Genomic DNA, 24,358 nt, shown 5'->3' on the forward strand with positions numbered 1-24,358 from the left:
AAAAGCAGTGTGCCCAGTGTGTCTGATAATGGTGCTTTGCTATTGGCCCATTGTGACAGACACAACACATACTGTATTATTGATCAGGAGACTCAATGTGGCATAGGGGGTCTCTGCACTGGCTTCCCACTGATTCTATAAATCTAAAATGGTTCTAAAGCAAATGCTTATTTAAAAGAAGTAACTGGCCGCCTCCTAAAATAAACGCCCAGTGGCTGGCCTGCCCTGAGCTCAGCAGTGCCAGTTCTCAAGGCTCCCCCCGTGGAACGGGCCCAGACCCCACCTTACACTCGAGAGGACAGGCTGGGTGCGGGTAGGTGGCCAGTCAGCAGCAGGAGTGGGGCTCACACTCAGATATCCTGAGCCTCTCAGGGTCCCTTCTTATGCCCCTGTTCTGGGTGGGGCTCTGGGCGTGGAGAGTAGGAAGGGATAGGCGGGATGGAACTGGCAGTGGGAGACTCCAGTCTGTACCACCCAGGTGCCAGGTGATGCTCCTGGAGGGCTGAGCACGGAGGGGGACAGGTAGGAGGTGGGGGCGCAGTGATGCCTACAGGTGAGGCCTGTGTAGACGCAAGGCTGAAGGCACAGCGCAGGGGAGGTGCAGACAGCAAGCTGCACACACTGAGGCCGCTGTGGTCAGGGCCTTCTCTCCTCCCTCAGCAGCATGCTGCAGGCAAGAGACCTGCCCACACATGCAGGGAGCTAGGAAACACTCCCCTGCTCAGCCTGCTGTTGACTCACCTGGCTGGGGGCCTGGGGCCTGTGGAGACATTGACAATCTGACCTAGTGCTGCCAGCCCAGTGCTTCAGTGCCAGCTAGAGCCAGCCCACACGCTAGCCCCAGATCTGGCCAGAGCCACCCCCCTTACTCCTGGACACAGGCTGGTCACCACACTGCCCAGCCCAAGCTAACCTCTCTCCACCCCACTGCCCACCTGACAGTCTGCACCAGGCACTAGCTGTCCTGGGCCCCTTGGCTCTGCACCAAGTCCCCTGCCAGCCTCTGGCCCCCTTCTCTCATCTCCTGGCTGGTGCTGAGCAGAACTCTCTCTCTCTCTCTCCCTCTCCCTCTCTCCTTCAGTTGCTGGGGCTCCATGCCAGCACCATGAATCCACCACTCCTGGAGGCTAATTCCCACCCACCCCCATCTTACTGAATAGGACAGAGAGAAATTGAGAGAGGAGACGGAGAAAGAGAGAGAGAGATGTGCAGACCTGCTTCACCACATGTGAAGTGGACTCCTAGCAGGTGGGAAGCAGGGGCTCGAACCCTGGTCCTTGCAATAGGTAATATTTGCTCTTAACTGGATATGCCAGTGACCAGCCCCTAAAGTTTCTACACTAACTGACACGACCCTGTCCTCTCCTCTGACAGGAGAAAGGGCGAGCCCTGGCCTGGCTGCAGCCCTGCCTCTTCACCCTGTCTGGCCTCACCTCCTCACACGCCTCCCGCACACGAGCAGCACCAGCCTCTCTGAACCTGTGGTGCTTCCTGCTTCCAGGGGTTTGTCTACTTGCTACCTTCTCAACACGAGGCCCTCTCATCCTCCCACCAGCTAACCCCTACGCTCTGATGCAGCCTCCTCCAGGCAGCCTTTCTGGACTTTCCCGAGCAGCACTTGGGAAATGTTAGCATATGTGATGGTGGCTTCAGAAATGGTTGCTTATTCAATCACAGGAAGAATGACTCAAGTCAGGAAGGAAGGACAACTAGGAGGCTCTGGCCTGGTACTTGGCACATCCATCTCCAGGACACTTCCCTGCTACACAGGGCAAAGCATCAGGAATGCAGGGAGGGCTGAGCAGTCAGGCTTACCCCGAACAAATGGCAGAGCCTGGGACTGGAACCCTGCGGATCTATCCCCAGACCTCAAACTTTTGCCATTACAACAACATAAATGGGCCCTGCCTGCTCTGGGCTTAACCACTCCCGGTGACAGGGGCTGAGCTGCTCCCCCTGGTCTCCAGGCAGCAAGTCCAGGGTCAGCCGGAATCCTGAGGCCCTCACCTGAGCAGGTGACCACCCAGCAAGTGCCAAGTGTGCCCATGTGACCTGCTGACATGAGCACACGACCACCCAGCAAGTGCCAAGTGTGCCCATATGACCTGCTGACCTGAGCAGATGACCACCCAGCAAGTGCCAAGTGTGCCCACGTGACCTGCGGACCTGAGCAGGCGACCACCCAGCAAGTGCCAAGTGTGCCCACGTGACCTGCTGACCTGAGCAGGCGACCACCCAGCAAGTGCCAAGTGTGCCCACATGACCTGCTGACCTGAGCAGGTGCCCACCCAGCAAGTGCCAACTGTGCCCACGTGATCTGCTGACCTGAGCAGGTGACCACCCAGCAAGTGCCAAGTGTGCCCATGTGACCTGCCAACCTTGCCACACAAAAGTTAAGACAAAGCTGGTCTCACGTAGTGATGTTCACACTGGTGATGACTGAGTGGCCCAGTGACTAGCCCGATGAGGAAGCCACTTGTGGAAACAGCTGCAACCAGTGTCTGTGTTACACAGGTGGGCAGGTGAGGGCTGGAGAGAGAGGATGACACAGGTGGGGTAGGGAGCTGTGGGGACATCTTGAGGGTGGCCAGGGTCCTCAGAGCTAGTGCCAAGCCTTGTGTCAATCAACTCATGTGGGCAATCCTGGTTAACTTTAAAAAAAATCTATTTTACCTTCAGGGTTATCACTGGGGTCAGTCCCTGAACTATGAATCCACCACCCTGCTGGCAATTTTTTCTTTTTCTTCTATTTTTTTCAGTAGGACAGAGAAATTGCAGGGGGAGCAATAGAGACATCTGCAGCCCCGCTTCACGGCTCATGAAGTGTCCCTGCTGCAAGTGGGGAGTGGGGGCTTGAACCCTGGTCTTTGCACATAGTGCTGTATGCCCTTAACTGGGTGCATCACTGCCCAGTACCCGGTCTTGTTTAACTTCCGTGAAAACTTTGTGGCATGGACACTGTGGTCCCCCCCACACCTTTAAAAAAAAAAAAGATTTAGTTACTGTGAGGACCGGACAACACTATTCAGCTCCAGCGTAAGGTGGTGCTGGGGAACTGAACCTGTGAGTTTGGGGGCCTCCAGCCTGGAAGCTTATGCTCCTGCTGGCTGAGTGCCTCCCTGGCCCTCAGGTGAGTACAGGCATGTGTGGCTTGTGGGCAGAAGGGGTGAGGGAGAGATGCCCGGGGCTAAAACGCGGATTCAGGAATGGCTGGTGCCAGTCTGGGAGTTTGGCAGCTGAGACTCACCACTTCCGGGTCCGAATCAAAGTCAAATAAAGCAGACCCAAGACAGCAGCTCCTCCAGGGATTTGTGGTGCCTGTTTACCAAGCGTCTACCAGGCCCCCAGCACAAGCCTGCGTGACAGAGCTGGCACTGTGCCCATCTGACAGCTGAGGACACCGAGGCTCAGAAAGGAAGCACGGCCACAGCAAGGCCAGTCACTGCTGTGCAGCACTTGGCATCTGAGCCACGACGGGCCCTGGGGAACCAGTCCACGCTAGCCAGCTTTCTGTGGGTGTGGATCTGTCTTCCGAGTGGGCCGACGGACAGAAATTACAAAGAAAAAGCCATGAGCCAACACCAAGGAAAGTCCCACAACACAACCCTAAAGCTCAGCCTCATGTCACCTCCTCCAGGAGGTCCGGCCTGGCCAAACCTCATACATCCCTGCCCCTCTAGCCCATGTTAGGCATGTTCATGCCCCTCTAGCCCATGTCAGGCCATGTACCAGCCCCTCTAGCTCATGTCAGGCCATGTACCAGCCCCTCTAGCCCATGTTAGGCCATGTTCCTGCCCCTCTAGCCCATGTTAGGCATGTTCATGCCCCTCTAGCCCATGTCAGGCCATGTACCAGCCCCTCTAGCTCATGTCAGGCCATGTACCAGCCCCTCTAGCCCATGTTAGGCCATGTTCCTGCCCCTCTAGCCCATGTTAGGCCATGTTCCTGCCCCTCTAGCCCATGTTAGGCCATGTTCCTGCCCCTCTAGCCCATGTCAGGCCATGTTCCTGCCCCTCTAGCCCATGTCAGGCCATGTTCCTGCCCCTCTAGCCCATGTCAGGCATGTTCATGCCCCTCTAGCCCATGTCAGGCCATGTTCATGCCCCTCTAGCCCATGTCAGCCATGTTCATGCTCCTCTAGCCCATGTCAGCCATGTTCCTGCCCCTCTAGCCCATGTCAGGCCATGTTCATGCTCCTCTAGCCCATGTCAGGCCATGTTCATGCCCCTCTAGCCCATGTACCAGCCCCTCTAGCCCATGTCAGGCCATGTTCCTGCCCCTCTAGCCCATGTCAGCCATGTTCATGCCCCTTTAGCACATGTCAGGCCATGTACCAGCCCCTCTAGCCCATGTCAGGCATGTTCATGCCCCTCCAGCCCATGTCAGGCCATGTACTAGCCCCTCTAGCCTATGTCAGGCCATGTTCCTACCCCTTGAACACATGTCACGCCAGGTTCCTGCCCTTCTAGCCCCTGTCAGGTCATGTTCCTGCCACTCTAGCCCATGTCAGGCCATGTTCCTGCCCCTCTAGCCCATGTCAGGCCAGGTTCCTGCCCTTCTAGCCCGTCAGGTCATGTTCCTGCCACTCTAGCCCCTGTCAGGTCATGTTCCTGCCACTCTAGCCCATGTCAGGCCAAGTTCATGCCCCTCTAGCCCATGTCAGGCCATGTTCCTTCCCCTCTAGCCCATGTCAGGCCATGTTCATACCCCTTTAGCCCATGTCAGGCCATGTACCAGCCCCTCTAGCCCATGCCAGCCATATTCCTGCCACTCTAGCCCATGTCAGGCCATGTTCCTTCCCCTCTAGCCCATGTCAGGCTATGTCCCTGCCCCTTGAGCACATGTCACACCAGGTTCCTGCCCCTCTAGCCCATGTCAGGCCATGTTCCTGTCCTTCGAGTCCATGTCAGGCCATATTCCTGCCCCTCTAGCCCATGTCAGCCATATTCCTGTCCCTCTTGCCCATGTCAGTTTATTTTCCTGCCTCTCTAGCCCATGTCAGGCCATGTTCCTGCCCCAGGAGCCCATGTCAGCCATATTCCTGCCACTCTAGCCCATGTCAGGCTATGTTCCTGCCCCTCTAGCCCATGTCAGGCCATGTTCCTGCCCCTCTAGCCCATGTCAGGCATGTTCATGCCCCTCTAGCCCATGTCAGGCCATGTTCATGCCCCTCTAGCCCATGTCAGCCATGTTCATGCTCCTCTAGCCCATGTCAGCCATGTTCCTGCCCCTCTAGCCCATGTCAGGCCATGTTCATGCTCCTCTAGCCCATGTCAGGCCATGTTCATGCCCCTCTAGCCCATGTACCAGCCCCTCTAGCCCATGTCAGGCCATGTTCCTGCCCCTCTAGCCCATGTCAGCCATGTTCATGCCCCTTTAGCACATGTCAGGCCATGTACCAGCCCCTCTAGCCCATGTCAGGCATGTTCATGCCCCTCTAGCCCATGTCAGGCCATGTACTAGCCCCTCTAGCCCATGTCAGGCCATGTTCCTACCCCTTGAACACATGTCACGCCAGGTTCCTGCCCTTCTAGCCCCTGTCAGGTCATGTTCCTGCCACTCTAGCCCATGTCAGGCCATGTTCCTGCCCCTCTAGCCCATGTCAGGCCAGGTTCCTGCCCTTCTAGCCCGTCAGGTCATGTTCCTGCCACTCTAGCCCCTGTCAGGTCATGTTCCTGCCACTCTAGCCCATGTCAGGCCAAGTTCATGCCCCTCTAGCCCATGTCAGGCCATGTTCATACCCCTTTAGTCCATGTCAGGCCATGTACCAGCCCCTCTAGCCCATGCCAGCCATATTCCTGCCACTCTAGCCCATGTCAGGCCATGTTCCTTCCCCTCTAGCCCATGTCAGGCTATGTTCCTGCCCCTTGAGCACATGTCACACCAGGTTCCTGCCCCTCTAGCCCATGTCAGGCCATGTTCCTGTCCTTCGAGTCCATGTCAGGCCATATTCCTGCCCCTCTAGCCCATGTCAGCCATATTCCTGTCCCTCTTGCCCATGTCAGTTTATTTTCCTGCCTCTCTAGCCCATGTCAGGCCATGTTCCTGCCCCAGGAGCCCATGTCAGCCATATTCCTGCCACTCTAGCCCATGTCAGGCTATGTTCCTGCCCCTCTAGCCCATGTCAGGCCATGTTCCTGCCCCATGAGCACATGTCACACCAGGTTCCTGCCCCTCTAGCCCATGTCATGTTCCTGCCTCTCTAGCCCATGTCAGGCCATGTTCCTGCCCCTCTAGCCCATGTCAGGCCATGTTCCTGCCCCTCTAGCCCATGTCAGGTCATGTTCCTGCCCCATGAGCACATGTCACACCAGGTTCCTGCCCCTCTAGCCCATGTCAGGCTATGTTCCTGTCTCTCTAGCCCATGTCAGGCCATGTTCCTGCCCCTCTAGCCCATGTCAGGCCATGTTCCTGCCCCTCTAGCCCATGTCAGGCCATGTTCCTGCCCCTCTAGCCCATGTCAGGCCATGTTCCTGCCCCTCTAGCCCATATCATGTTCCTGCCTCTCTAGCCCATGTCAGGCCATGTTCCTGTTCCGCTAGCCCATGTCAGGTCATGTTCCTGCCCTTCTCACCCATGTCAGGCCATGTTCCTGCCCTGCACCAGAACCAGGCTGAGCACTGTGCGTTCACGTATGCTGCTCACGGCATGCTGTGGGGATCTCCACCTCTCTCATCCCCTGTGGCTTTCTCATTGGTGAGATGAGGACACAGCTCAAAGTGGGTGTGAGAATCAAATTGGGAAGCAAAGCAAAGCCAAACTACAATTGTGGTAGATGCCTATTCAGCAGGAGCTGCAGCCGGGGCCTGGCTCAGAGCCTCACAGGCCTGATAAGGATCCAAGGAGCTGGCCTGGTGACGCCCTGCCTTCCCCTCAGGCTTCTGGGACCTTCCTTGCTGGAAACCACAGACCCCTTTCTCCCCAACTCTGGGTCCTGAGATGCAGTCAGGAGGAGCAGAGAGGGTGCTGCAGATGGAGGCCACAGTTCTGGACTGGGTGCTGGGTACACACCCCTGCCCCACCTCTTCAGGAACAGATGGTTCAAAGGCAGCATCCTTTTGCTAGGTGATCCCGATCTCTCTCCCCAGCCTTCATTAAAAACAGGCTTGACAGGACCAGTACCCATGGTGGGGATGCCCTGGCACCAGCGCCCCACCCCCGGGAGCATCCTGGCCAGGCCCTAGTAATGGCTCTTCTGCCATGTGTGCGCTTCCCTCTGGCACTCTCCCCAGGACTCAGGCTTCCCTGAGCTTCTGTTCCCTCTTGCCTGGTGCATCCTCACACCTCCTCAAGGCCAAGCTACCAGGGCTTCCATACTCCCTACTCCCAGCTACTCTGCTGGCTGAACTCCCAGCATTCCTCAGCTGCTCCCAGCATTTCCTCAGCTGCTCCCAGCACTTCCTCAACTGCTCCCAGCACTTCCTCAGCTGAGCTCCCAACACTTCCTCAGCTGAGCTCCTAGCACTTCCTCAGCTGTCCCAGCACTTCCTCAGCTGAGCTCCCAGCACTTCCTCAGCTGAGCTCCCAACACTTCCTTAGCTGAGCTCCCAACACTTCCTCAGCTGAGCTCCCAGCACTTCCTCAGCTGAGCTCCCAGCACTTCCTCAGCTGAGCCCCCAGCACTTCCTCAGCTGAGCTCCCAGCACTTCCTCAGCTGCTCCCAGCACTTCCTCAGCTGAGCTCCCAGCACATCCTCAGCTGAGCTCCCAACACTTCCTCAGCTGAGCTCCCAGCACTTCCTCAGCTGAGCTCCCAGCACTTCCTCAGCTGAGCTCCCAGCACTTCCTCAGCTGAGCTCCCAGCACTTCCTCAGCTGAGCTCCCAACACTTCCTCAGCTGAGCTCCCAGCACTTCCTCAGCTGAGCTCCCAGCACTTCCTCAGCTGAGCTCCCAGCACTTCCTCAGCTGTTCCCAGCACTTCCTCAGCTGCTCCCAGCACTTCCTCAGCTGAGCTCCCAACACTTCCTCAGCTGAGCTCCCAGCACTTCCTCAGCTGAGCTCCCAACACTTCCTGAGCTGAGCTCCCAGCACTTCCTCAGCTGAGCTCCCAGCACTTCCTCAGCTGCTCCCAGCATTTCCTCAGCTGCTCCCAGCACTTCCTCAACTGCTCCCAGCACTTCCTCAGCTGAGCTCCCAACACTTCCTCAGCTGAGCTCCCAGCACTTCCTCAGCTGCTCCCAGCACTTCCTCAGCTGAGCTCCCAGCACTTCCTCAGCTGAGCTCCCAGCACTTCCTCAGCTGCTCCCAGCATTTCCTCAGCTGCTCCCAGCACTTCCTCAACTGCTCCCAGCACTTCCTCAGCTGAGCTCCCAACACTTCCTCAGCTGAGCTCCCTGCACTTCCTCAGCTGTCCCAGCACTTCCTCAGCTGAGCTCCCAGCACTTCCTCAGCTGAGCTCCCAACACTTCCTCAGCTGAGCTCCCAACACTTCCTGAGCTGAGCTCCCAGCACTTCCTGAGCTGAGCTCCCAGCACTTCCTCAGCTGAGCTCCCAACACTTCCTCAGCTGAGCTCCCAGCACTTCCTCAGCTGAGCTCCCAGCACTTCCTCAGCTGAGCTCCCAGCACTTCCTCAGCTGCTCCCAGCATTTCCTCAGCTGCTCCCAGCATTTCCTCAGCTGCTCCCAGCACTTCCTCAGCTGAGCTCCCAGCACTTCCTCAGCTGAGCTCCCAGCACTTCCTCAGCTGAGCTCCCAGCACTTCCTCAGCTGAGCTCCCAGCACTTCCTCAGCTGAGCTCCCAGCACTTCCTCAGCTGAGCTCCCAGCACTTCCTCAGCTGAGCTCCCAGCACTTCCTCAGCTGAGCTCCCAGCACTTCCTCAGCTGCTCCCAGCACTTCCTCAGCTGAGCTCCCAGCACTTCTTCAGCTGAGCCCCCAGCACTTCCTCAGCTGAGCTCCCAGCACTTCCTCAGCTGCTCCCAGCATTTCCTCAGCTTCCCCCAGCACTTCCTCAGCTGAGCTCCCAGCACTTCCTCAGCTGCTCCCAGCACTTCCTCAGCTGAGCTCCCTGCACTTCCTCAGCTGAGCTCCCAGCACTTCCTCAGCTGAGCTCCCAGCACTTCCTCAGCTGAGCTCCCAGCACTTCCTCAGCTGAGCTCCCAGCACTTCCTCAGCTGAGCTCCCAGCACTTCCTCAGCTGAGCTCCCAGCACTTCCTCAGCTGAGCTCCCAGCACTTCCTCAGCTGAGCTCCCAGCACTTCCTCAGCTGAGCTCCCAGCACTTCCTCAGCTGAGCTCCCAGCACTTCCTCAGCTGCTCCCAGCATTTCCTCAGCTGCTCCCAGCACTTCCTCAGCTGAGCTCCCAGCACTTCCTCAGCTGAGCTCCCAGCACTTCCTCAGCTGAGCTCCCAGCACTTCCTCAGCTGAGCTCCCAGCACTTCCAGCTGAGCTCCCAGCACTTCCTCAGCTGAGCTCCCAGCACTTCCTCAGCTGAGCTCCCAGCACTTCCTCAGCTGAGCTCCCAGCACTTCTTCAGCTGAGCCCCCAGCACTTCCTCAGCTGAGCTCCCAGCACTTCCTCAGCTGCTCCCAGCATTTCCTCAGCTTCCCCCAGCACTTCCTCAGCTGAGCTCCCAGCACTTCCTCAGCTGAGCTCCCAGCACTTCCTCAGCTGAGCTCCCAGCACTTCCTCAGCTGCTCCCAGCACTTCCTCAGCTGCTCCCAGCTCTTCCTCAGCTGAGCTCCCAGCACTTCCTCAGCTGAGCTCCCAGCACTTCCTCAGCTGAGCTCCCAGCACTTCCTCAGCTGAGCTCCCAGCACTTCCTCAGCTGCTCCCAACACTTCCTCAGCTGAGCTCCCAGCACTTCCTCAGCTGAGCTCCCAGCACTTCCTCAGCTGAGCTCCCAGCACTTCCTCAGCTGAGCTCCCAGCACTTCCTCAGCTGAGCTCCCAGCACTTCCTCAGCTGAGCTCCCAGCACTTCCTCAGCTGAGCTCCCAGCACTTCCTCAGCTGCTCCCAGCTCTTCCTCAGCTGAGCTCCCAGCACTTCCTCAGCTGAGCCCCCAGCACTTCCTCAGCTGAGCTCCCAGCACTTCCTCAGCTGAGCTCCCAGCACTTCCTCAGCTGAGCTCCCAGCACTTCCTCAGCTGCTCCCAGCTCTTCCTCAGCAGAAGCTCAGATGCCTGGACATTCAGCTCCCTTTGCAAGCGCAGGCTCAGAGGAGGGGCTGAAACTTCCTGATCTCTTGGTCAGGGTGGCAGCCCTGCACCCACTGGCATCATCAGTTCCAATGGTGACAGCCTGCTGCCCTTCTCCTCCCTTTGGGGAGCACAGGCTGTTGGAGAGGCGAGCTTGGACTGTTGGGGTTCAAATTCCAGGCAAGCACCCCACCTGTAACCCAAGGCAAGTGGCCTAATCCGCTGGATGACTCAGCTCACTCACCTGTAAAACAGATTTATTAATAAGCTGTTAGGAGGATTCGATGGCTTCATAACTCTGGGCACTTAGCACAGGACTGCAACAACGGAGCCACCAACAAATATTAGCTGTTGTTGTTATTAACAGTCTGATTTGCCCAAGGCAGAATTCACACACCGGCAACCCCCAGGTCAGCTCTGACTCACAGAGGGGAATTCAGCCTGCAGGGCCCTAGAAGGTTGGGAAATGCCAGCCGGTGGGTGGCTTCCATACTCAACCAGTCCTTCTGGCTTTATTTATTTATTACTTTGCCATCAGAGTTATCACTGGGGCTTGGTGCCAGCACTCTAAATCCACCCACTACTAGTGGCTGTAATCGCTTTTTTTCTTTCTATTTTATTGGACAGGACGGAGAGATATTGGGAGAGAGAGAGAAAGGGTGAGAGGGAGAGAAAGATACAGACACCTGCAGACCTGCTTCACTGCTTGTGAAGCGACTCCCTCACCATAAGTGGGAGCTGGGCCCTTGAACCTGGGTCCAAGCACATGGCAATGTGAACGCCACTGCCTGAAAGCCCCCAACAGGGAGGTAGCTCAGCATGAGAGGAGTTACACTCCAGAGGCTGCAGGTTTGATCCCTGGCACTGTTAGAGGCCCGAGGCGAGCACTCTCCTGCTTTCTCCTCTCTCCTCCTCTTCAACTTGTGTTCCATACTAATAAATACAGAAATCTTCTTCAGAAACAAGAGAGCTGGGCCTGCATCTCCGAGGCCTGCTTCCTCTTCCTCGCCTCACTGTGGCCCAGGGCTAGCTCAGCTTCATCGTGCTGATGCTCTGTTCCTCATAAGAAAGATCAATCTTCCTTGTACCCTTGTCTCAAGTCAAAAGTGGGAAGATGGTTTATGTTTGCAAACAGGTAAACTAATCTGCAGTGACACACAGTGGCAGCTCCTGAGAATGGGTCTTGCTGGGAAGGGCACAGGGTCTCGCTGGGGACTGGGAAAGCCCTGAGGCCTGACCACACGGAGGCTCCATGGCGTCTGGACTTGTTAAAACTCAGTGAACTATCTGCTTCCGGCCTGTACATCATATATATGTAATTAACATCCCGTAAGGGAAAAAAGGTGCAAAACCTAGACAGTTCAGGATGGGCTGGGATCTTTTTGGGTGTGACAAGGATGCCTAAGCTGATGCACTGATCTGTGAAAGCAGACACAAGAGGCCCGGAAAAGGAGGCAGAAGCCTGACTCACACTGGAGTTTAGGACCCGCAGTTTAGGCCACACAAACTGGTCTTTAAATTATTTTTTAAAAGATTTATTTATTTATTCCTTTTGTTGCCTTGTTGTTTTATTGTAGTTATTATTGTTGTAGTTACTACTGATGTTGTTGTTGGATAAGACAGAGAGAAATGAAGAGAGGAGGGGAAGACAGAGAGGGGGAGAGAAAGACAGACACCTGCAGACCTGCTTCACCGCCTGTGAAGTGACCCCCCTGCAGGTGGGGATCCGGGGGCTCGAACCAGGATCTTTATACCAGGTTTCACGCCATGTGTGCTTAATCTGCTGAGCTACCACCCAACTCCCATAAACTGGTCTTTAAAGAATGGCATAGGTGCAGGGTAGATAGGGTAATGGTTATGCAGACAGACTCTCATGCCTGAAGCTCCAAATTCCAAGGTTCAATCCCCTGCACCACCATAAACCAGAGCTGAGCAGGGCTCTGGTAAAAAACAATAGTTTAGGGAGTTGGGCTGTAGCACAGCAGGTTAAGCGCAGGCGGTGTGAAGTGCAAGGGCCAGCGTAAGGATCCCAGTTAGAGCCCCCGGCTCCCCACCTGCAGGGGAGTCACTTCACAAGCGATGGAGCAGGTCTGCAGGTGTCTGTCTTTTTCCCCTTCTCTGTCTTCCCCTCCTCTCTCCATTTCTCTCTGTCCTATCCAACAATGACAACATATTACAACAACAATAACTACAAATAAAAAAGGACAACCAAAGGGAAAACAAATAAATATAATAATAATAATAATAAACAATGGTTTAGACTGGGGGCCGGGCTATGGAGCACCGGGTTAAGCATACATAGTACAAAGTGCAAGGACCAGTATGAGGATCCCAGGCTCAGGCCCCCACCTGTGTGGGGGGGGTCTTTACAAGCAGTGAAGCAGGGCTGCAGGTGTCTCTGTCTCTCTCCCTATCTCCCCCTCCCTCTCAATTTCTCTCTGCCCTATCCAATAAAAATGGAAAAAATGGCTGTCAGGAGCAGTGGATTCGTAGTGCCAACACCGAGCCCCAGAGATAACCCTGGAGGCAAAAGAAAAAGGACAGTGCAGGCCCACAATGTCCCCGACAGCAGCCTCTAGCCACGCGCGGCTATTAAGGTTAAAATCGCGACTGTGAAGCCGCTCAATGGCAGAGCATCATCCTTCACATGTCTTAGGACTGAGTGGCGCTGCAGCCGGTGAGCGCTCACACTGACCCGGGTTCAAGCCCCCGGTACCACCTGCAGGGGGAAGCTTCACAAGGAGTGAAGCAGGGCTGCAGGTCTCTCTCTCTCTCTCTCTCAACAAAGAGGGAGCTGTCTGTCTTGCACGGTTGTTACAAGGAGCAGTGAGGTGCTTTAGCAAGGGCCAAGAACAATGGCTGGCACAGGGCTCACAGAAGGCGGCTTCTAAGGGCCCGGACATGGCTCACCTGGTGCAGTGCATTTGGCCATGCAGGAAGATCTGGGTTCGAGCCCCTGGCCACCACCCACCATGCAAAGGGGAAGTTTCACAAACAATACAACGGTGCTGGGGTGTCTCTTTCTGTCTCTCTCTGGGGAAAAGAGTCCACAGGAACAATGGAGTCATGCAGGTGCAGAGTCTCAGTGACGCTGAAGTGGCAAAGATAAACAGATGAATGAATCGGGCTCTTACTGCTTATTCAGCCTGTGCTGGAGGATAAACAGAGGACTTGGCCTTGGGCGGTGCTGCCAAGTGGCCTTCCTGGCTCAGTCTTCTTTCCTGCGTATTTGCTGGGGGGGAGAAGCACCAAAGCACCTCCACCACCACGTGGTGTCCATAGGAATCCAGCCCCGAACTCTGCTCACAGCAAGGCAGGCACCCTGCCAGCCCCACAAGTGGCTTCTCAGCATCCTCACTGTGGTCACTCCTGTGAGGGTGCCAGCAGTACCAGGGCACCCAGGAGCCCTCTCTTGGCACCCAGTGACCTTTGGGTCCTCAGTACCCCCAAGTCCTAGAGCAAAGAGCCTGGAGTTCCTTACGCCTCTGAGCAACACATTCGAGGGTTAGAAGGCAAATCCCTGGGGGCCAGTCAGTGGATTTAAACGCTGAACACCCGTTTAAGTGCATGTTACTATGTGCATCGACCTGGCTTCAAGCCCTCGTTCCCCACCTGCTGGGCTGCAAGTGTCTCTCTGTCTCTTTCCCCCTCCATCTGTCCTAGCAATTGAAAAAAGGAAGAAAAGGAAAAAACGAGAGGAAAAGAAGAGAGGGGGAGAGAGAGAGAAAAGGAGAAATGGCTGCCAGGAGCAGTGGATCCATCATGTAGGCACCAAGCCTAGTGGTTACTCTTGTGGAAACAACAGGGCAACCGCTCCCCAAGCAGGAGACAAGCCTCTGCGCCCACCAGGGGTTGCTGGTCCTGGGCACTGGGCTCCAGAACAGAGCAGGAAGGGACGGATGAGCTCGTGGGGAGCAGTCGGGCACCAGGAGCAACACCACCTCACGGGCCCAAGCCTCGGCCTTCTCTGCGGGGCAGGTGTCTGGGCCTGGCTCACCGCTGTTTCCTTAGGTTTGCACTGGAGTCACACTGCATCACCCCTCTGCTCCTGGGGGAGGGTGTTGGTCTGCTTCTAAATTCTGCTTCTAAGACCTTCTGTTTTGATCATCACTTTAGGTTCGCTTGTATTACTTACGATGTGGTCTATTTACATCATCACTGTTTTACCTGGGTCCCGCCCTGCCTGCAGGGTATTGGTTTAATCCCCACTGGTTAGACGGAAGCTTTCTATGTTCTGTTCCGCTCTTTTTTTGCTCGCCCCCTCTCCTAGTCATTTCCTTTCCCTTGCCACTTCTGGTGAAGAGATGCATAAAAGGCGATGTATCTGATTAATAAACGAGATACTGCTTCCCAGCTCACCATGAGTCCCTGGTCGTCTCACTACCGCCCGCGAAGCTAGCCTGGCAGGAGGTAATTCCAGAGAGACAAAGAGACAGAGAGGGTCCAGAGAAGCACCATGACTCGTGGGGCTTCCTCCTGACAGTGCCCCCATGTGATCCTGGGCCATCGAGGATGCTCGCTCATGTGTGGGACCCTGTGATGGATCTGCCTCCTAGTCCTCGGCTTGTTTGCTTTGCTTTCTCAACTCCAGGGTTACCACTGGGACTCGGTGCCTCACTAGGAATCCACTGCTCCTGGAGACCATTTGTTTATTTAGTTAATTTTATTCAGTAAGACAGAGAGAAATTGAGAATAGAAGGGGACATCGTGAGGAAGAAAGAGATATAGAAAGGAAGAAAGGAAGGAAGGAAGGAAGGAAGGCAGGCAGGCTCCTGCAGACCTGCTTCACGACTCCTGAAGCATCCCTACTGCAGGTGGGGAGCCAGGGGTTTGAACCTGGGTCCTCGTGCATGGTACTATGTGCACTTAACGGATGTGCCACCGCCCGGCCCTCCTCACTGTTTTCCTGAAACCTCAGTGGGTTTTTATTTTCCTCCACTGCCACAGACCTCCCGCCTACTGCGCAGGGCTCTCCTGCCAGGAGCTTTGAAAACACCCCAGCACCTGGGCTAGAGGCCAGAGCTTCTTAAACTTACTGACCTCCTGCTGCGGACTGACTGACGGGGTCCAGTCAGAGTCATCACCACAGCTGGCAGAAGCACAGGTACCTGGTGGGAGTCTGGCCTGGCCCCTGTGCTGTGCTAGGAGAGCGCCTCCCTCCTCCCCCCAGGGCCTCCCTCCCTCACCCACTGCCCAGACCACAGCGGGGCTCTGGGGCCACGTCCTGACCTTGGGCACCACAGTCTTGCCCTTACTGGAGCACGGGAAGGACTGATCACTCCCAGACTGAGTCTAAGAAAACAAGCTGAAGCCAAGCCTGGCTCAGCTTGCGTTCAACTCCTGGCTCTGTCATTTACCTGCGCCAGCAACTTAACCTTTCAGCGTCTGCTTTTTTCACCTGTGGAGCGGTTCCAGGTACACAGCAACTGCCTGACTGGCTGGATGAATGGGTGGGTGGATGAGTGAGTGAATGAGTCTGAGCTCTGCTCTGTGACGCCTGTGGCCATTATCATCTGTCACGGCCCCCGCTGGTCACACAGACGCCTTGCCCGCTGGCTTCCTTCACTTGGCACAGCCTCCTCGGTCACTGCTGTCAGTGCTCAGAACTCCTTCAACACGTGCTTTTAAAGATCTCTTTAAATTTATTTTTTACTGGTTAGAGACAGCTAGAAATCAAGAGGAAAGGGGGAGACAGAGAGGGAGAGAGAGAGACAGACATCTACAGCCCTGCTTCATCACTCATAAAGCTTTCCCCCCTGCAGGCGGGGGCCTGGGACTTGAACCCGGGTCCTTGAGCATTGTAACATGTGCACTCAGCCAGGTGCGCCATCACCCAGCCCCTCAACACATGCTTCCAAAGCCATCTCTTCTGTGCCGCCATGCTAGTCAGGACCCTTAGGGTTCGGTGCATCAGGAACTCAGCTCCAAGTAGGTTTTGACCCCAGCAAACACCAAGCCCAGCACTGGGGGAAGGCAGAGGACCCAGCACCTGGTGTAGCACCTACTGGACCCTGTCCCACACTCCCCTCTGTACGTGATCATGTCACTTCTTCTCTTCTAAGTCTAAAAGCCCTTCACCTCCAGGCACCTGAGAGCCCAGAGAAGAGACCCCACTCTCCCACCACGCTGAATTATGGAACCGCAGAAGCCCCAGCTGGAGCAGTGGGTAAAGCCTTGGGCTCCCAAGCATGAGGCCCCAGATTGATGCTGGGCATCACATGTACCAGAGCGATTCTCTCTCTCTCTTAGCCATTCTCAGTGGAAAGTAAATAAATCTTCTTTTTAAAAACTATATTAACTATTTTTTTAAAAAACTGTTTTTATTATTGTCTTTTTTTATTTGTACGAGATGGCCAGAAATCAAGAGGGAGGGGAGAAATAGAGAGGAAGAGAGACAGAGAGACACCTGTAGCCCTGCTTCACCACTCATGAAGCTTTCCCCCTATAGGTGGTGACCAGGGGCTCAAACCTGGGTCCTTGTGCCCTGTAATGTGTGCGCTCAACCAGATGTGCCACCACCAGCAGGCCCTGAAAGTAAATGAACCTTAAAAAAATAGGGGGTCGGGTGGTAAGTGCACATGGCGCAAAGTGCAAGGACCAGCGTAAGGATCCCAGTTCGAGCCCCCGGCTCCCCACCTGCAGGGGAGTCGCTTCACAGGCGGTGAAGCAGGTCTGCAGGTGTCTGTCTTTCTCTCCCCCTCTCTGTCTTCCCCTCCTCTCTCCATTTCTCTCTGTCCTATCCAACAACGAACAACATCGACAACAATAACCACAACAAGGCTACAACAACAAGGGCAACAAAAGGGGGGGAAATGGCCTCCATGAGCAGTGGATTCACGGTGCAGGCACTGAGCCCCAGCAGTAACCCTGGAGGCAAATATATATATATATGGAAGATTCCAGTTGGCCAGGCCAGATTCATACCCCCCCCGCAGTAAAAAGGCAGAGGGCAAGATGCTGAGACTGACACCCCATCAACACCCTGTGGCATGGTGGGAGGTTGTGGGCTTCTTAAACAAGGAGTTGCAGTTAGTAGGAGGAGGAAGAGAAGCTTAACTGTGACCAGTTCTGTTCCCTCCACTGCCCTGACACTCCCTGGAAGTCGCCTTCCTCTGAAGCACTCTGTTCAGTCCTCCCAGACAGCCTGGAGGACAGGGCCTCCCCTCAGCCAACGTTGCCCACACCCACCACACCTCTGTCCACCTGTCCACCATCCTGCCATGTGGGTTTCTGCAGTAGGGACAAAGCACGCAGCTCAGCTGACACTCATCTGGGGGTCACAGCAGCGAGCCCAGGACCACACCCCAGCCCTGCTCTACCCCTGCTGCCTTGGGGGAGAGCCAGCCCCTCCTGTCTCTGTTTCTTTCTCAGTAAACATCCTTCTGTGTGGCTGTGAGAATGCAAGGAGATGAGACATGCCAAGCCCTGGGGCCGGCAATGCCACCCACAGGGTGCCTGCCTGCATCTCTGACGTGCATTGCAGCCCCAGAGGGTGAAGACCCATGACACATGACTGAGCTGAGACTGAGTGCTGGGCCTGTTTGATACGAAACTCCCTGGTGTCCATCCTGCTCTGTCCTGCCCTTTGCTGCTGGACACCGGAACCCTGTCCAAGCCAGAAGGACTGTCCCAGCTGCCACTCCCCAAGTCCAGCCCCAGCCCATCGGGGGGCCCTCAGTCAGACCAGATGCTACTGAGCTGGCTGGTGTTGCCTCAGTGGCCAGGAATGTCCACCCAACGAAGCCCACCCCATCTCAGCTTCCCCTCTGGTCCCCATCACCCTTCAACACACATGTGTCACACTTGCTGGGGGGTTGGGGGGAAGGAAATGCCTGGTGGGCAGAGGAGGCCTGGTTCGGGGACAGCGGAGCACTGGGGAGTACCCACCAGCAGAGGGCTCAGGGGTCCCCAGGTGCGGAGGATTAGGGGTGGGGCGCCAGGGGCTGGGCCAGGACACAAAGGCAGTGCAGGGGAAGGGAATCAAAGGGGGAGGGAGAGCCAGGCTCGGCACACCCACTCCCTGCTGGAGCACAGACCTGCACTGGCTCCGGCAGTTGACAGCCGTGTGACTCGCTTACCAGTTGGGTCACAGCTCATCTCTAAAAGGGGGTCCCCCTGCTTCCCTCCAGGGTCATCTCTGGGGCTCGGTGCCGGCCCTGCGACCAAAAGTGCAGCTGGCGGCCATTTTCCACTTGATTGGACAGGACAGAGAGAAGTTGAGAGAGGAGGGGAGACAGAGAGGGAGAGAAAGACACCTGCTTCACCGCTTGTGAAATGTCCCCCCTGCAGGTGGGGAGCTGCGTGCTCGAACCCGGATCCTTGCAGGCAGTACTATGTGCACTTAACTGTGGAGCCCCCTTCACAAGGCCCTGGTGGGGATAGGGAGACCGTGTACGAGAAAGGACAGACGAATGCCACCTCCCTCCTACGAGTGGCACTGCTGAGGGGCCAGGCTGCAGTGCCGGGCACGACAGTGGTGGCACAGGCAACAAGAGTGACCCAGGGCTGCAGTGGACACAGTGCTGAGACCCACGGCGGTGCAGGTGGTGGGAACAACAATGCCGAATAGTAACAGTCACCCTGGCGGCAGCAGCAATGGCTGTTTCTGGAGCAGGTACTTGGCACTGTGTTCTGGAGCAGGTGCTTGGCACTGTGTTCTGGAGCAGGTGCTTGGCGCTGTGTTCTGGAGCAGGTACTTGGCACTGTGTTCTGGAGCAGGTGCTTGGTACTGTGTTCTGGAGCAGGTACTTGGTACTGTGTTCTGGAGCAGGTACTTGGTAGTGTTCTGGAGCAGGTACTTGGCACTGTGTTCTGGAGCAGGTACTTGGTACTGTGTCTGGAGCAGGTGCTTTGCACTGTGTTCTGGAGCAGGTACTTGGCACTGTGTTCTGGAGCAGGTGCTTGACACTGTGCTCTGGAGCTGGTACTTGGTACTGTGTCTGGAGCAGGTGCTTGGCACTGTGTTCTGGAGCAGGTACTTGGCACTGTGTTCTGGAGCAGGTGCTTGACACTGTGCTCTGGAGCAGGTGCTTGGTACTGTGTCTGGAGCAGGTGCTTGGTACTGTGTCTGGAGCAGGTGCTTGGCACTGTGTTCTGGAGCAGGTGCTTGGCACTGTGTTCTGGAGCAGGTGCTTGGCACTGTGTTCTGGAGCATGCTCTTCCTGGCTCCTCCTTCCCGGGAGGCCCAGGATCCATTTCAGAGCCCGTCTGCCTCACCCCTGGAGGTCTTGAGGTGAGACTTCTGGCAAGGAAGCGTCCCTGCTGGGGACACTGGGGGGGCATTCCCACCTCCTGGTCCCCTGGTCTGCAGACACCTGGCAGGCTCCTCCCCTGCTCAGGTCTTGGCTTCTGCTCAGCCCTGCGGGAGCCCATTTACAGTGGCACAATTAACAATTAGAACCCTTCTCCCCTAGCAAGGGAGAGCCAGCCCTACTGCCCCCACACAGCAGGGACTTCTGCCAGAACCTCAGCGCTGTCCTAGCTGTCCCCGGACGACCTAGCGCGGCCAGGAAGTCAGGAGGCAGGTGGCCCTTCTTGCTCATGCTCCTCCCCTTCCCTGTAGCTCTTGCCCGTGGCCCCAACAGGGAGGCCTTCCAGGCTGCCCCTGCCTGTGTTTCACATGTTCCTCTGACCCCAGGGCCCCTGAATCTGCATCTGTCGAACTGACAGTCTGTGCAGCATCTCCAGCAAACTGGAAGCAACATGACGTTGCTTATTTTCTTCTTTGTAAGCAGCACTGTGACCTCCCTCTCCACACCAAGTCTTGTCCAGGGCAAGCCATAAGCAGCTATTTCTTCCATGAAGTCCTCCGTGCTCTAAGCTGCCCAATCCTTTTGCATGGGTAATGGTTTGTCTCTGGTAAAATCCACCCCACTCCTCCACTGTAATTAGTAACTATTATCTACAGTGTGCTGAAATTGTTAACAGATGGTTCTAAATCCATCTATGACTTTAGGAACTGCAGATGACCAGGCTCAGAGAAGTCCAGAGACTTAAAAGTCACACAATAACTTAGGCCTGGGATTTGACCCAGGCCTACCCAGGCCCCAAGCAAACGGCTCTTTGGTTGGACTGGGCTGTCTCCTCTGTGCTGACTGCAAGCTCCCAGCCTGTGTGGCTGCCCCACAGGTCAGCCCCTCAGATGAGCTGTCACTTCCCAGCCCCATGGCTGCAATGACCAGCTGGCTGCCCCACCACCCCACCAGCTGTAGGACCATCTGGAAAGCCCTAATCAGCTGCATCCAGGAAAGAGGGCATTAGCAGCCACCCCTGGCAGTCGGGCGGTAGCGCAGCAGGTGAAGCTCAGGTGGCGCAAAGCACAAGGACCGGCGTAAGGATCCCAGTTCGAGCCCCCAGCTCCCCACCTGCAGGGGTGTCGCTTCACAGGTGGTGAAGCAGGTCTGCAGGTGTCTGTCTTTCTCTCCCCGTCTGTCTTCCCCTCCTCTCTCCATTTCTCTCTGTCCTATCCAACAGTGATGACATCAATAACAACAACAATAAAACAACAAGGGCAACAAAAGGGAAACTAAATAAATAAATATTTTTTAAAAAGTAAAAAGACACCCCTAACTCCTCAAGACTCCAAGCCTCTGAGAATCTTCTCCCTTTCAACACAGGTGACTTGAGGGGAGGCCAGGGCTCGAGAAAAGGCACAGGCTCTAGAGCCTCTGGAATGCTCTGGGGCTTAACCTCTCCAGAGCTTAATCGGCTCACCTGTGAAATGGGGTGACACCTCCCCACAGGCGGGAAGCACCAGGTTCCTTACCCAGCAGTCGGTGCAGCCTGATCTTTCACAGAGCAGCCAGTGACTGTGAGCCTCCACTGTGCCAGACACTTCTTGCCACTGTTGCAGAAGCCAACAGAGCAATATTCCCATTCCTTTTTAGAAAATAAAGTGTCGGGAGTCGGGCGGTAGCACAGCGGGTTAAGCGCATGTGGCGCAAAGCACAAGGACCGGCGTAAGGATCCATCCCAGTTCGAACCCCCAGCTCCCCACCTGCTGGGGAGTAGCTTCAAGGGTGGTGAAGCAGGTCTGTAGGTGTGTCTGTCTTTCTCTCCCCTTCTCTGTCTTCCCCATCTCTCTCCATTTCTCTCTGTCCTATCCAACAACAATGACATCAATAACAATAATAACTACAACAATAAAAAGACAACAAGGGCACCAAAAGGGGAAATAAATAAAATTAAAAAAGAAAATAAAAAGTGTCATTATCTTTATTTATTAGATAGACAAAGTCAAAAATTGAGAGGAAGAGAGACGGAGAGACAGCTACAGCCCTGCTTCACCACTTGCAAAGCTTTCCCCCAGCAGGTAGGAAGTGAGGTGTGAACCTGGGTCCTTGCGCAAGGGAACATGTGCACTCAACCAGGGGTGCCACCACCTGCCCCCCTTAATTTTATTATCAATATTCCAATTCCTAAGGGTCCATAGGGCAAGACGCACCCCAGCCAGACTCAGTCAATTCTCTCAACAAAGAGCCTTTCGGGTAGATTTACCTAGATCTCCGGACACACAGACATATACATGCCCCCGCAGACTGTCTAGGAGATGCTGACAAGGAAGCCCATGGCACCGTCTAAATAGTGAACAAGAAGATGGGAACTGAAGTAGCAGAGTACAGGACTCACATGCCAAAGGTCCCAGGTTCAATTCCCAGCAGGACTAACAGCTGAGTGATGCTCTGAGAAAGATAAGAAAGGAGGGAAAGGGGAGGGAGGGAGGGAGGAAGGAGCTTCAACTCCTTTTGGCCTATTTCATGGTTTTTGTTGTTGTTTTACTTTCTTCTTGTCACTGCCAGAGCTTCATCACTCCAGGACGACTTTTTCAGATAGAAAGATAGGTACAAACAAAGAGGCAGAGAAAGCAAGAGGGTCACAGCACTGTAGCTTCCTCTGGGGCAGGCTGGGCCTGGCCAAGCAGCACAGCACCCCAGGCAGCTGTCTTGCTGGCCTCTCTGTCTTCCCGTGCTGGGACCAGGGTGGAGCCCAGGGCCTCACACACGCAGAGTGTGTGCACTCCAACCCTGAGCGGCCTCCCGGCTCGGCTGTTCTTAAACGTCTTATTTCTCTTTGAAAGAAAAGGAGACAAGACAAGAGAAAGGAGAAGAAGGAATGGCAGATAAATTATTGATCGACCTGCCGATCTGGGGTGAGGAGAGAGCTCTCCTGGTAGGGCTCTCACTGTGTCACGCACTAGGACCTGGCGTCAAGCCCCTGGAGGCCACAGGGGAGGACCAGGTGCTGGGGAAGCCCCACAGGTGGTGAAAGAAGCATCTCTCCTCTCTCCAACAAGATAAAATAAAATAACCCGTCACGAGTGGTAGAATCATGTAGGCACAAAGCCTCAGTGGGAGACTCTGGTGCCCAAGGAATCCTTTTTCAGAGAGAGAGAGAAACACACAGCACCACTCTGTCACATGCAGTGCCAAGAACCGACCGTGGGTGCGTCACACGCCGAGACGTGGACACCTGTCTGGCCATGGGAGCTTCCAGTTCTTGAGCTGTTGGCTGGCTTCCTGAACTCTGTGCACTCTTTTCTCTTTCCCTTTTTGCCCACTGTGTCGGCAATGTTTTTGCCGTGCACCAGAAGAGGAGTGAGGCTGGGGTTTCCCAGCAGGCTGGTGCCTTCCTGGTGTGTGAGCTCAGCTTTCTCCTCTGTGAAGTGGGACCACCATGCCCACTGCATGCTCCCAGGGCTCCGCTGAAACAAACAGGCCAGCCTGAAAAGGGCTGTGTGCTTAGCGCGGGTGGGGCTGGACGGCTGGTGCACAAGAGCGTCCTGCTACTGTGGAGGCATCTCCCGCAACAAGGCCGAGAGCCTCAGGTCAGGAGGAGAGGGGCTTGCTCAGTCAAGGCCAGACTGACCTCGGTAATTCCTAGCTGGTGACGCATCTGGGGCTCCGGGGATTGGGCAATCTCAGTGCGCTGACCGGGACACATCAAATCATGGGACCGCTGGCTGGACTCCTGCCACACCCTCCCCCCTGCTTTGACTCTCCCTGGCTTCTGGGGACCCCTCCAAGTCATCAAGCTAGACAGAAGCTGGGCTCCCTCCCAGCCTCCTGTGGCCCTGCTCCTTATTCTCAAGGTGGGACCTTTGCCACTTTGTGCCCAGATAGATCCCCTTGAGACCTTCGAAAGCCCCAGGGCCAGCAGGTGTGGCCGTGTAGAGCACAGGTGTTTGTATCCAGGTCCAAACTCACACTCAAGGTGTGACTCAGAGCTCTCAGCCATCAAGTGGGGCCACTGTCTCCCCCCCTCAGCAAGGGGCAAGGGCACCTGCAGACAGCTTGCTCTGCGGAGGGGCATCACACGGCCTTGGGGGCATGTTGCAGGGGCCTGGTCACTGGCAGCTGGTCTAGTTAGATGACCCTCCCCAGCTTGGCTACAAAGTGGCAGCTTAGGGGCTGGGTGGTGGCGCACCTGGTTGAGCGCACATGCTACAATGTGCAAGGACCTGGGCTCGAGTCCCTGGTCCCCACCTGAAGGGGGAAAGCTTTGCGAGTGGTGAAGCAGGGCTGCAGGTGTCTCTCTGTCTCTCTCCCTCTCTATTTCCCTCTCCCCTCTCAATTTCTGGCTATCTCTATCCAATAAATAAATAAATAAATATAAAAGACAAGTGGCAGTTTGATTGGACTCTAAGGTGGACCAGGGAGAGGGGCAAATAGATAGGGAAGACAGAGCCTGGGGTAGGAAGTGGGAGCAGGAGTGCCCGGCATGGGGCAAGGGCCCAGTGGAGCAACTGCTGGACAAATGCAGGAATTCACCAGACCCCAAGGGCATTTCCGGGCACAGCTCTGAGGACAGCAAAGGACAATGGGAGTGGCTGTGAAACGACTTCCGGTCATGATGTCATGGGAATATGTTTACTTCATTTCTGCCCTTTCCTCTCCCTCTCCCACCCCTGCTGACTACCAGCAGCCTGAACTAGGCGGTGTGTGTGATGTGTGTCCTGCTCCAGAGAGCTGAGCCCAGACCTGCGTCAGCCACCACAGCAAGCTCACACTCATGGGTGGATGGACCCTCTCTGGGCTTTGGCTTCTGCGTCTGTAACATGGGTGGGACTGTGTCAACCAGGCAGACCCAGCCACCAGCCCGCACAGCCAAAGCCAGTCAGATGCCCCTTCAGGGTGGGGAAGGTGTGCACTGGACTTCCTCAGCCCAGAAGGCCACACAGGAATACGCTACAGAGTACGCAGATGCCACTGGGAGCAAGAATGGCAGT

The 24,358-nt window shown here is 55.8% G+C and overlaps 1 protein-coding gene and 1 long non-coding RNA gene across 7 annotated transcripts in view; one reads left to right on the top strand and one right to left on the bottom strand.

The window, feature by feature from the left end:
* The window catches only part of ECE1 (endothelin converting enzyme 1), a 162,282-nt gene that overhangs the window by 83,711 nt on the left and 54,213 nt on the right, over nucleotides 1–24,358 (bottom strand). The window lies entirely within an intron of this gene.
* On the top strand, nucleotides 14,484–16,415 carry LOC132541169 (uncharacterized). Of its 4 annotated transcripts, XR_009552340.1 has the most exons (4): nucleotides 14,484–14,544; nucleotides 15,082–15,238; nucleotides 15,501–15,549; nucleotides 16,219–16,415. It is a non-coding gene; the product is annotated as an uncharacterized LOC132541169 (long non-coding RNA). The 4 variants fall into 4 exon arrangements; XR_009552339.1 differs by having other exon boundaries at nucleotides 15,082–15,549; XR_009552338.1 differs by lacking the exon at nucleotides 15,501–15,549.

This window comes from Erinaceus europaeus, chromosome 11 (assembly GCF_950295315.1).
Source record: "Erinaceus europaeus chromosome 11, mEriEur2.1, whole genome shotgun sequence".
Lineage (NCBI taxonomy): Eukaryota > Metazoa > Chordata > Mammalia > Eulipotyphla > Erinaceidae > Erinaceus > Erinaceus europaeus.